Below are 12,811 nucleotides of genomic sequence, written 5' to 3'. Positions count from 1 at the left end.
TTCCACCACCTCAGCCCTTAAAAAAAACCTTCTTTCAATTTATACGCATTTCATCTCCTTATAAAGGCAGCAAGCAAATTATCATTCCTTTAGAATGTTGTTTAAAAATCAAGGCAAGAGGAGTGCATTATTGTACGCGCAGTTATTCCTGAAGGTAAAGGATGCTCCAGTTTTTGTTGCTTTGGTGTTCTAGCATGAGTGGTCAAGTTATTAATCATGCGTGGTTGCCTTTAAAGTCTTCTAGGCACAGCTTACTCAGGACATCCAATTTTGAGATAATTGTTCAATCACTTTCTGAAGAACAAATAGGTTTCACCTTGAACTCAATAAGAGGGTTTTCTTTCCAGAAATGGTAGTGATCAGCTGGGTAGCTTGTTTTTAGCTGGCTTTTCTCCAAGTCAGCAGTTTCTCATTCAACTCAACCAATAAAGACCAAACACCTCTTCAACCCTTTCACTGTTCAAAACCATACCCGTTAGGAGCCTGCGGCAAAGTCAGCAGTTATCCCCCGTCAGGTACTTTCTAAGATGCTTCCTTATAAAATTAATTCTAACGACCACAGTGAACATTCAATGATTACATTTAAAGAAACAACTCCAGGTATTTCTACAAAACTTAAAATAAGTCAATTTTTCAGCAATCTTTCAAAATTTAAGTCCACCAAATAACATTGCTAGTAGGCCAATCAGTTCAAGAACAATTCAGGATGGTTAACAAATGCCAGCCTTGTCAGCAATGCCAACTGGCACATTGAAAAACATAAGCATTTTTGTTACAGTTGTAACTTGTGTTGTCTTACTATTCACTGGCTACTTTATCCCATGACTAATATTAGTTATTCTAATGATCACCTCACCCATTACTGCAATTTTAGCCCTGTCCTTTCAGCTGGCACAATGCACCTCATTGTTTTGAAAGCATAACGATGTTAGTGAGAATATAGTGCCTGACTGAATATCAGCACCATCCAGTTCTGATTAAAATAGGTGTTGGGTTCTGTTGTGTCTCTGGGGTGAACAGTGCAAATTATAGGCCAGTCAGACCTAGCTCGATTTTGAACAAGATAAAAAGGAAGCTTTCACTTTCAAGTTCTATGCAAATTCATCCTTAATAATGGACTGCAAAATCTCACCAACGACTAAGGTCAGGTTAACTGGCCTAGAGTTTCCTGTCTTCTACCTCCGTCCCTTCTTGAACATGCATATTACAGTCCTCTGGGACCCTCCCTGACTCCAGTGATTCCTGAAAGATCATCACTAATGTCTTCACAATCTTCTTAGCTAGGTCTATCTGGTCACAGTGATTTATCCACCTTCAGGCCTTTCAGCCTCCCCTGTACCTTTTCCATTACACTCACCTCTTTCCCTGAATCTCTAAAAGTTCTGATATGAAACTTGTGTCTTCCACCATGAAGACTGATGCAAAGTACCTATTCAGTTCCTTCACCATTTCTCCAGCCTCAGTACTTCCCCAGCCTCATTTTCCAGCAGACCAATATCCATTCTTGTCTGTCTCTTAACTTTCATGTATTTAAAACAGCTCTTGCATTCCTCTTTTATATTACTAGCTAGCTTACCCTCATATTTCATCTTCTCCTCACCCTACCATTGCTTTTCTAATTTCCCTCTGCTGGTTTTTTAAGGCTTTCTAATTCTCTAGCTTCCTGCTAATCTTCTCCACATTGTATGTTTTTTCTTTTCTTTTTATGGTGTCCCTGACTTCTCTTGTCAGCCATGGTGTCCTCATTCTCCCCATAGTATGTTTCTTCTTTGTTGGGATGAATTTCTGCTGTGTCTCCTGAATATCCTCCAGATATTGCTGCCATTGTTGCTCCACTGTCTTCCCCGTTGGGCTCCGTTTCCAATTAATTCTGGCCAGCTCCTCCTTCATGTCTTTGTAATTGCCTTTTTTCAATTGGAGTACCATTACATCTGATTCCAGCTTCTCCTCCTCTCCTCATTCCTGATGAAGGGCTCTGGCCCGAAACATCGAATTTCCTGTTCCTTGGATGCTGCCTAACCTGCTGTGCTTTAACCAGCAACACATTTTCAGCTCTGCTCTCCAGCATCTGCAGACCTCACTTTTTACTCTCCTTCTCAAACTACAGGGTGAACTCCCAGAGGAGTTCCCAGCTGCAAATGTGTTGCTGGTCAAAGCACAGCAGGTTAGGCAGCATCTCAGGAATAGAGAATTCGACGTTTCGAGCATAAGCCCTTCATCAGGATTACTCCCAGAGGAGTTCCATCATCTTATGTCCCCTAATCAAATCTACCTCATTATACATCACCAGAATTATCTGGTCCCTAGTGGACTCTACCACAAACCACTACAAAAAAATTCATCTCATATACATCCCCCAAATTCCTTTCCTTAGGATCTGCTACAAACCTAATTTCCCAGTCTACCAGCACATAGAAGTCCTCCATGATTGTTATAACTACCTTTCTTACATGTCTTTTCTATCTCCTGATGTATTTTCTTCCCATGTTTTGACTACTGCTAGAAGGCCTGTACATAACTCCCATCAGAATCTTTATCCTTTGCAGTTCCTCCACTCTATCCGCACAGATTCTATACATTCCATAAATATATCTCTATTTTCCATCGACTTAATTTTGTTTCTTACTAACAAGGCTGTTACAACACAGGGTAAACCTCCTTGCTTGATTTAAACCAGCAACACAAAAAAAGATTTATCCCGTGCAGTAATCTGTGAAAATACAAGAGGCCAAGAACTAGCTAAAGTAAAAAGTAACAATCTTGTTTCTTAAAGTATAACAGAGAATAATTAACTAACAACTATTTACAACTCCTTTCTCTAACCTACCTTTTACTTTCCCCTTCTATAATACTAGTCCGATAAAACCCCTGATTAAGATTTACCAAAACATTCAAGTTTTAAAACCAGCCAGCTGTCAAATCTTCTCATTATCTTCCTCTGAAGATTTGCTCTCCAGGTCAGTGTCAATGCTTTTTCTCTGTGCAAGCTCCTTTTCTAGACAGATACCTCTCAGAGAGGTCTTACTAGCAGCCTACATCTGTTGGTTTTTTTGGCAGTTGTCCCCCAACTGTTCAATTTTTCCTAGTCTTTTACCACAAAGCATCAGATTGTTTCATAGGTTTTTTATATTGTCAGTATACTAAATTCAAACTTGATTGGAGGTTGGTATTTTGGGGTATAATTTAAACTGATTGGCCAACTTCGAACTTGTTTTGTCGTCGACAGGCAACCCAGCTAATCTAACTGTTCAACCAAGTGTTACATTGCCACCTTATTCAGAACACTTAGGGTTGTGTCAGATAGTTCTGCTAGCTTTCAATTCTCTTAAAGGTAAAGTACCCCTTATTAGGGTTTGGGGTATTTGGGGTTACAAACGTAGAAATGTCTTTTGTCATCTCTGATAAAGGTACCTGCCAGTAACCACGCATAAAGTCCAACTTGGTGAAGTAACTGGCTTGTCCAACTTTCTCGATACTGTCCTCTAATCTAGGAATTGGATATGAGTCCGATTTTGTAACGGCATTGACCTTCCAATAATCTACGCAGAATCGTTGAGTCTGTCTGGTTTGGGAACTAGGATGATTGGCAAACTCCATTCGCTCTGACTTGGTTCGATAATACCCTTGTCAAGCATGGCCTCTACTTCCTTGTGGACCTGTCTGGCTTTAAAAGGATTAAGCCAATAGGGGTGTTGTTTTATCAGAGCAGTACTCCTTATATCTACTTCATGTACAATAGCATTAGTCCTCCCCATCTGATTCTTACATATGTCCTGATACTGCAGTAACAAATCATTCAACTGTGTTCTATACTCCTGAGACAGATAGCTTAGTAACCTATCCCACTCCTCCAAGACTTCTTCATTTTTAATCTATTTTGAGGTACATCAAAATCCACATCATATGGCTTTGATTCCTCACTCTGCCTGGCAGTAACTAACATCTGTTTACCTTTTTCTTTCTCTCTTGTATAATACAGTTCCAACATGTCCACATGACATACTCGATACCTTTTTTTTTCTATCTGGCATCTTTACTAGATAGTTCACCCGACTCAACTTTTTCTCCATTTGATAGGGAACACTAAACCTGGCTTTGAAAGGATCTCCTATCCCCGGTAACAGTACTAATATGTCATCCCCTCGGGAAAAAGTCCGAGTCTCGGAGCTTCATTCTATACTGTCACCTGCTTCATTCTATACTGTGCCCTCCTTAGGTGCTGTTTAGCTTACTCACCTTCTCTATTTAATCTCTCCCTCACCTCTGATACATAATCTAAGTGTGAGATCTCTGACTTTTGTCCTGTCAATTTTTCTTCAATTAATATCAAAGGACCTCTCACTTCATGCCCAAATATTAACTCAAAGGGAGTGAACTGAGTCGATTTATTTGCAGCATCTCTCATGGCAAACAATATGAATGGGATCCCTTTATCCCAATCATTCGGGTAATCCTTACAGTATACTCTCAACATGATCTTCAGGGTTTTATGCCACCTTTCTAAAGCTCCCTGGGATTCAGGATGATACGAACTGGATTTAAAGTGCTGTATGCCTAAGCTATCCATAACCTCCTTAAACAGCCTAGCAGTAAAATTAGACCCTTGGTCCGATTGAGGCTCTCTGGGTAGCCCATTGGTAGACACATCCATTATGGTTAACAAGTACTGGTTCCCACTTTTATTTCTGGGAAAAGGGCCTACACAATAAATTATAATCTGCGAGAAATGTTCTTCAAATGCGGGAATTAGCAACAAAAGTGCTGGTGTTATTACCGCCTGTGGCTTACCAACATTTGGCATGTATGACATGCACAGCAAAAGTTAACCACATCTTTATGCATTCCGGGTCAATAAAAATGTCTTTGTAACTTAGCCTGAATCTTTCATACTCCGAGGTGACCTCCTACAAGTAGTTCATGTGCTACCTGTAACACTTTCTGTCTGTATGCTATCAGCAATGAAATCTGGTGCACTTCAGCCCATTTCTCCTCTGCACGAATCTGCCATGGTCTCCATTTCTGTCTTAGGATTCTATCTTTCAGAATATTCTCTGGAATATTCTCTGCCTCCTTTTTGGAGTACGCATCCACATACATATCTTTTATCATCTTGTATTGCTGTTGCAAGTCTCTTAACCTTTCAGAACTAAACACTTCTCTCTGACCCTCTGCCTGTACAGGTTTTTCCTGCACTGTTATATCAAACAGCGTGTTCACTAACTGAACCTCAACTTCTTCATCTTCTTCTTCTTGCTGTGACTTATGATGGTGTCATCTGGTTACCAGGATATTTCTGTTTTAACTCCTTAGTTTCTTGGTCTTCCTTGGGCTTCTCCACAACCAGGGGTGTCACTCCCACCTTGTATCCTGCCCAATCACTCCCAAGAACAAACTGAATTTCTGGAACTGACACTCTGTCAATCACACCCACTGTAACTTCCCCAGTCTTAAGTTGGCACTCCAACCTGATCTTACATAGGGGATTGCTAAATTTCTGTCCATCTATCCCACAGATCACCACACTCTCCAGTAATAGACCAGAAAGAGTGCATATTCGCTCATCTCTTACTATCAACAACTGGTTAGATCCGGTATTTATCAAAATTATAACTTCTTGTCCTTCTCCCCATGAACTTTCTGAGTAAACTTTACCCACAGAGTCGAATTCTTTGTAGAGATCAGGTACTAACTCCATATCCAGCCTCTGTCTAGGCTGTGCACTCTCCTGCAGCTCCTCGGCTCTTCTTCGGGTCTCCTTTACTAATTTCACTAATGCTACTGACTGAGTTTCTTTACCACATCTTTTCCCACAATGCCTTTCTGTAATGACCAGCACTGTGACTTTACGTGTCCCACCTTCTGGCGGTGAAAACACCTTTTCCCAGTGCCCTTCTGAAACCACTAGCACTGTAATTTTCTGTGTCCCACTGCATTACAGTGAAAACACATGAGGCCGTTCACCTCCTTTTCACCCTCTTGGGCTTCTTTAACATGTGGTAACTTCTTACCAGTGTTCTCAACTCTTGTCTTGGTAGTGTAGGATCTCGCCTTCTCCCAACTTCTATCACTCACAGGACCAAATTCTGGCTGGAAGCTTGTCTTATGCACCAACATGTATTCATCTGCTAATTGTGCTGCCTTTCTCTCTTCCTGGACTTTCTGTTCCTCAACGTGAATTCTTACCATCTCTGGAAGTGAGTTTTTAAGCTCCTCCAGCAGAATAATCTCTCTTGGAGCCTCAGAGGTCCTGTCTATCTATAAAGCACGCACCCATCGAACAAAATGACTAAGTTTAATTCAAACCACCGGCTTAAAGTGGAGCGGATCTCCAAGAAGATTGCACATATCGACACAGCTGAAAGGCTTAACAGACAATCAATTTTTCAATGTATAATTTCAGTCACATCACACTGCAAATTTTTGCTATAAATTCTATGTTACAATCGAGCCCTCCACAATCAGCTGATGAAGGAGCATCACTCCAAAAGCTAGTGTGCTTCCAATTAAACCTGATGGACTATAACCTGGTGTTGTGTGATTTTTAACTTTAATTCTTTTGAACTTAATGAGTCTGACCTGGTTCCTTCTTTGTGTTTCTGAAACACTGTCTATATGCTTCTGGTACCAATTCATAAGCACCTAAAATAGCCTGTTTAACCTCTTCATAATCTGTTGACACCTCATCTGACACTGCGGCAAATACCTCACTAGCTCTGGCTACTAGTTTAGTCTGAACTAGCATCACCCATAAATCCTCGGACTACTCCATCTACCTAGCCAATTTTTCAAATGAAATAAAGAAGGCTTCTACATCTTTCTCATCAAAATGTGGCAGAGTTTTGACATATTTGTATATATCACTACTTTCTCCTTTGGTTAGCACTGCTGCCTCACAGCGCCAGGGACCTGGGTTCAATTCCCGACTCAGGCAACTGACTGTGTGGAGTTTTCTCCCCGTGTCTGCGTGGGTTTCCTCCGGGTGCTCCGGTTTCCTCCCACAGTCCAAAGATGTGCTGGTCAGGTGAATTGGCCATGCTAAATTGCCCGTAGTGTTAGGTAAGTGGTAAATATAGGGGGTCTGGGTGGGTTGCGCTTCGGCGGATCGGTGTGGACTTGTTGGGCCGAAGGGCCTGTTTCCACACTGTAAGTAATCTAATATCTAAGCAATCTAATCTAATATCTTAATCTCCATCCTGTTAACTTGACTTTGCTGACTGATTTGCAACTTCTCAAGTTCAAATTCACCCTCTTTTTGTCTCTTCCTTTCTTCTCTGTCTCTTTCTGTCTCCCTTTCTTCTCTCTCTTTGCTCAGCTAAGAACCTTCTCTCTCTCTTTCCTCTCTCACTCTTCTCTCTCTTTTTCTCACCCTTTCTCTTCTTTTCTTACTCTCTCCCTTTGTTTATCTTCTAACACCATTTTCCTCAATTGTAATTTAAGTTTTTTTCTATCTCTACTGCACTTGTCTGTTTTTCTGACACACCTAAGTATTTTAGTAATTCTCTTACAATTTCAGCTTTACTTTTGTCCTTGGTTAAAGCCAAATTTAACATATTTGCTAATTCTAAAAGTATGGCCTTTTTCTTTCCTTCTAAACTTTTTTGGGAAATCTGAGAAGCATCTTCAAATCCCAGAACCTTTATAACAATTTTAAGAGCCGTTTCTCTCACTTTTAATTTAATCAACCACAAGTCACCAAAATTAAACAGATTGTCTCACCTATGTTTTATTTAAAGATCTAGGACACTAACCTGCAAGCGTTTAAATCTGCTGGGATTTTTCGTATCCCCAAATCCATTCAATTCTGTCTAAACCAGGTCAAATCACAAAGCCAAGACCCAAACTGTTCAAATCGTGCACAACAGCCTCCTAAACCATTCAAATCCTAACAACGAGCCCCCAAACTGTCATGACACGGGGTAAATCCCTGCCCCCCACTTGATTTAAACCAGCAACACAGAAATGATTAATCCTGTGCAGTAATCTGTGAAAATTTGAGATGCTAAGAACTAGTTAAAGTAAAAAGTAACAATTTTGTTTCTTAAAGTATAACAGAGAATAATTAACTAACAACTATTTACAACTCCTTTCTCTAACCAATCTTTTACATTCCTCTTCTATAATACTAGTCTGACAAAACCTCCAATTAAGATTTACCAAAAATTTAAATTTCAAACCAGCCAGCTGTCAAATCTTCTCATCTTGCTCTGTAGATTTGCTCTCCAGGTTGGTGTCAATGCTTTTTCTCTGTGCAAACTCCTTGTCCAGACAGGCACCTCTTATCGACATCTGACTAGCAGCCTACATCTGTTGGTCTTTTGGCAGTTCTCCCCCAACTGTTCATTTTTTCCCGGTCTTATACCCCAAAGCATCAGATTGTTTCATTGGTTTTTAGTATTACTTTGGGGTACAATTTAAACTGATTGGCTGACTTTGAATTTGTTTAGTCATCTTCAGGCAACCAGGCTAATCGAGCTGTTCAACCAAATGTTACATTATTACCTTATTCAGAACACTTGGTACTATATCAGGTAGTTCTTTTAACTCTCTTATAGGTACAGTACCCCTTACACCTTCATAACTAGGAAACTCTGCACCCTCTTCCCATTTTCTGTGCTTTTGATAAAACATGTATCTTTGGATATTTAGCCCTGATCCCCTTGCAGCTGTGTCTCTGTGATATCCACAACATCCAATTTCAATCTGTGATATAAGCTCTTTTATCTTGTTTCATATAGTGTATGTATTTAAGTACAATACCTCTCAGTCCTGAGTTGACCAGCCCCCTTCTCATAGTTGTCCCCTTATCTGCTGTGCTTGACGTTCCTGACCCTTTCCATACTTTCTGTCCTATAATTTGTTCTGGAAACTTTAAAACCTCTCCTGAACCCTCCCCACCTTTAACTAGCTTGAAGTCCTTGTGACCACCTTATATAGCCTGTCCTCTGCCTGTCTGTTAGGATTCTGTTCCCAGATTGATTCATATGGAGCCTCTTTCAATGGTACAGTTCCCTCCTGTCCCAATACTGATGCCAGTGCCCTATGAAATGGAAACCTTCTTTCCCACACCACTCATTTTGACATGTATTTACTTGACTAATCTTACTTTTGCCAATTTTCAAGTGGCTCAGGTAATAACCCAGAATTTACAACCTTTGATGTCTTTCTTTTTCTAATTTTTGTTCCTAATTCCTGATATTCCCAAAACAGGACATCTTACCTACTCTTGCCTAATTGTTGGTACCAATATGGACCACACATCTGGATCCTCCCACTCCCCCTCCAGTTCAACCAAATTGGGATGTCCCTCACTTGGTGCCAGGTGGGATTCTCGATCCTGCTCACAAAGGATGCTAACTGCACTTCTACTTATAGAAACCTCTAGCACTATCATTCTTCTTTGTTCTCCCTCCATTTAAATAGCTTCCTGGATCATAGTGCACTGGTCAATTGGACTATCCCCCTGTAGTCCTTTTCCTCATTCATAAAGGGAGCACGTACCTCATACCTGTGGGACAAGCTAAGAGCTGAGGCTCCTCAAGTGCTTTGTTCTTGATCCTTCTACCTGCTTCACCTGTTGTCATACCCTCGTGTTCCTGACCACTGGCCAAATTTGAAATATTTAAGCTACATGGATGATCTATCTGGAACACAGAGTTAAGGCAGGTCTCCCCCTCCTGGATGTGCTACAGGTTCCAGCTCACCAACTCTGAACCAAAATTGCTTGAGCTACAGACGTTCATTGCAGGTGGGCACTGTGGCTCATAATGGGATCTACCAGCTTCCAAATCATGCAAGAAAAGATCTGTACTGCCATTCCTAATATAATTAATTAGTTTTAATTATTGTTAAAAATATTATTTTCAGATAGTCCCTAAATTATTATACTCCTTTCTGAATCTATCTAAGTCTAGTCCCTAATGTAGGTCTCTTACCAGTCAATGAGGACATATAATTGACCACAGGTGACCGAGTAGAGGTATATGATCATTTATTCAACTGAATGCAGGAGAGCATCACTCAGTCAAACTGTAGTAAGACTTTTGGAAATGCAGAGAAATTCCAGGTTCTTGTACAATTTTGGTCATACACACCATTGTCATTGTCTGAATTCCAGTCTTGGCTCATAAAAACAGAGTAAAAAGTGAGGTCTGCAGATGCTGGAGATCAGAGCTGAAAATGTGTTGCTGGTTAAAGCGCAGCAGGTCAGGCAGCATCCAAGGAACAGGAAATTCGACATTTCGGGCATTCCTGATAAGGGCTTATGCCCGAAACGTCGAATTTCCTGTTCCTTGGATGCTGCCTGACCTGCTGCGCTTTAACCAGCAACACATTTTCAGCTCATAAAAACAGAAGAAATAAATATCCATTCTTGGTCACAGATTAATGTTATTCATGTCTTCTTCATCCACTCAGGGATCATTGAATCTTATTGTAGCCTGGCACTAATTTTGATCAATTTCTTATCGGTATCTGTCACCTCCTCTCTGGACTATTTTGCAAACATCAACTTCTTGTTTGTACAAGGTTCACCTACAGATTCCTGCTTACACTAACCTCATGAATGTGCAAGAGTCATTTGATGTCAGGTTCATGTGATGAAGTCTGTGTGTCACTTTTTACTGTAAATATAAAAATCATGATTTAACACTTAAGTGGAAGCAAAGTCACCATAGCCCCTGACAGCTGCACTCTCTCGCTCTGTCTCATTAGAGAGAGAGAGAGACAACTGGTGATGGTTTACTCTGACAGTCACCATGCCTCAGACAAAGTGACAGGTTGAGAAGCAGAATCCTTCATGGAAACCTCAGCTTGTGTAGCACTGTTAGCATTACTCTGTTTTCACAAACTAGCTGTGCAATCAACTGAACTAACCAACCCCCTATAAAACCCTTACAGTCTAATTCACTCTTACTGTCTGCAGCAGTCAGCATGCTTAACCAAACCCTGCTTGCTAAACTCAGAATGTAGTGTACAATAATATTTACTAAAAACTGCTGACTGAATTAGGAATTGCACAGGAAACCAAACAAAGATTATCAGTCAGGCTCACCATGTAATATAACTGCATGTCATAAAAGCTACATTTAATCACACATGGGCCTATGACTACACATTAAAAACCAAAAGAACTGCGGACACTGTAAATAAGAAACAAAAACAGAAGTTGCTGGAAGAGCTCAGCAAGTCTGGTAGCACCTGAGAAGAGAAATCAGAGTTAACGTTTTGGGTCTGGTGACACTTTCTCAGACCACACGTTGCACCTTTTTTTGCTGAGAAAAGTGCTAAGAAGACAGGTCCACCCTCCTGCATCCCCTAGGCAATGCCCTGATCATCAATGGATTTGCCCGGTTTGAATGAACTGACGATTAACAGTTCTTCTGCACCTCTATGCTATCTGTAGTCCAACCAATCAGCACACTCTTCTCATGCTGTGTGCGTTGGTGTTTCTTTTTTAAAATTGTTTTCTTGTGTTTCAGTCCTGATGAGTGTAAAACTAAAAGCTTCAACGTCATATCTTTTTTTAGCAAACCTCAAAAAATGCGATCAGATTTATCAGCCATGAGCTATCATTTACAAAGCCAAGTCTCTCGCTGAGTGTTCGAAATATTTCCAGATATTCAGTCACGTTGTTCTTTAATAAAGACACTAAAACATTTCCAACAATAGATGTTAGGCTAACTGGTCTATAATTCCCCTTAGTTTTCCTTTGTCGCCTTTTTTAAACAGTGAATGACACATTCAATTTTCAAACCTAAAGTAGGATCCCCAAATCTTGAGAATTTTGGAAAATAATAATTAGAGCATCTGCAATATTCTCACCTATTTTCTTTGTAATATTGGAATAGAAAACCATCCTTAGGAATGGGATCCAACAGTGAACAGTCTTTGGAAACTTTGAGATTTATCATTCTCTAGTACCCCCTTGTCCTCATTATTGATGGTATTTAATGATGTTAATTCTGTTGAATACTATGGACAAGAGGTTGGATATGCTCATTGTCTGGTACTCATCTGGCATTATCTAACCTGAGCATCAGCGAATAGGTTATAAATGAGTTAGTACCATTTGATATCACTGTTGGCAACAGCTTGCATCATTTTGCATGTGTAGTCATTAGTCATAGTGGATCAATCCTCCTTTTGTGGACAGGACATACCTGGACAATCTTCTATACTGTCTGAAGATATTCTCTTGTTCTAATTTGTCTTGTTATTTTAACCACCAGAAAATAACATACATTCAGTGCAGGGTCAAGTTTTATTGAGATGTCAGATTCTGACATTAGTTTTCTACACAATGATTTTTTCATATGCAAATACCATACTTTCTTTGATTATTACATTTCATCAATACTATCAATAAATAACAGTGAGGCAAAGACACATAGAAGTGAAAGCATGAGCATATACACAAAGGTAGATGGAAAAACCAATGAATTATAATTAAGATGCTGGTACATAATTAAAGTGCATTTTATCATTCTCAATCCCTTCCAATTGTCCCATGAGTATGGTTATGTTATCTTACTTAGCCTAGTAATCCTTTTCATAAGCCCCAATGATCACATCGGTATAATCCCCATCGTCACAATCATTGCAGAACGCTTACTTTCAGATATTGCATCAATATCTTTGAAAGTGCTGTTCTTGCATCCTTTACACAACAGGCTGATTAAATAGAAGGCTGCTTTAATCTATTTTGCACTGATCTGAATTTAATGCGCCCTTATCTCACAGGCTGACAAGGCATTGAGGTCTTCAGAGAGTGTCAGCCCTCAATCCCACAGCCGGTAGTATTGTGAATTTCTGG

General features: G+C 40.1%; 1 protein-coding gene across 1 annotated transcript in view; it reads left to right on the top strand.

The window, feature by feature from the left end:
- si:dkey-9k7.3 (circularly permutated Ras protein 1) overlaps positions 1–12,811 on the top strand; it is an 81,462-nt gene that overhangs the window by 19,121 nt on the left and 49,530 nt on the right. The gene's annotated exons all lie outside the window — the stretch shown is intronic.

The sequence above is a fragment of the Hemiscyllium ocellatum genome, chromosome 18 (genome assembly GCF_020745735.1).
Source record: "Hemiscyllium ocellatum isolate sHemOce1 chromosome 18, sHemOce1.pat.X.cur, whole genome shotgun sequence".
Lineage (NCBI taxonomy): Eukaryota > Metazoa > Chordata > Chondrichthyes > Orectolobiformes > Hemiscylliidae > Hemiscyllium > Hemiscyllium ocellatum.
Note: the sequence above shows the minus strand (reverse complement) of the source record. Positions and strands in the feature narration are given on the sequence as shown.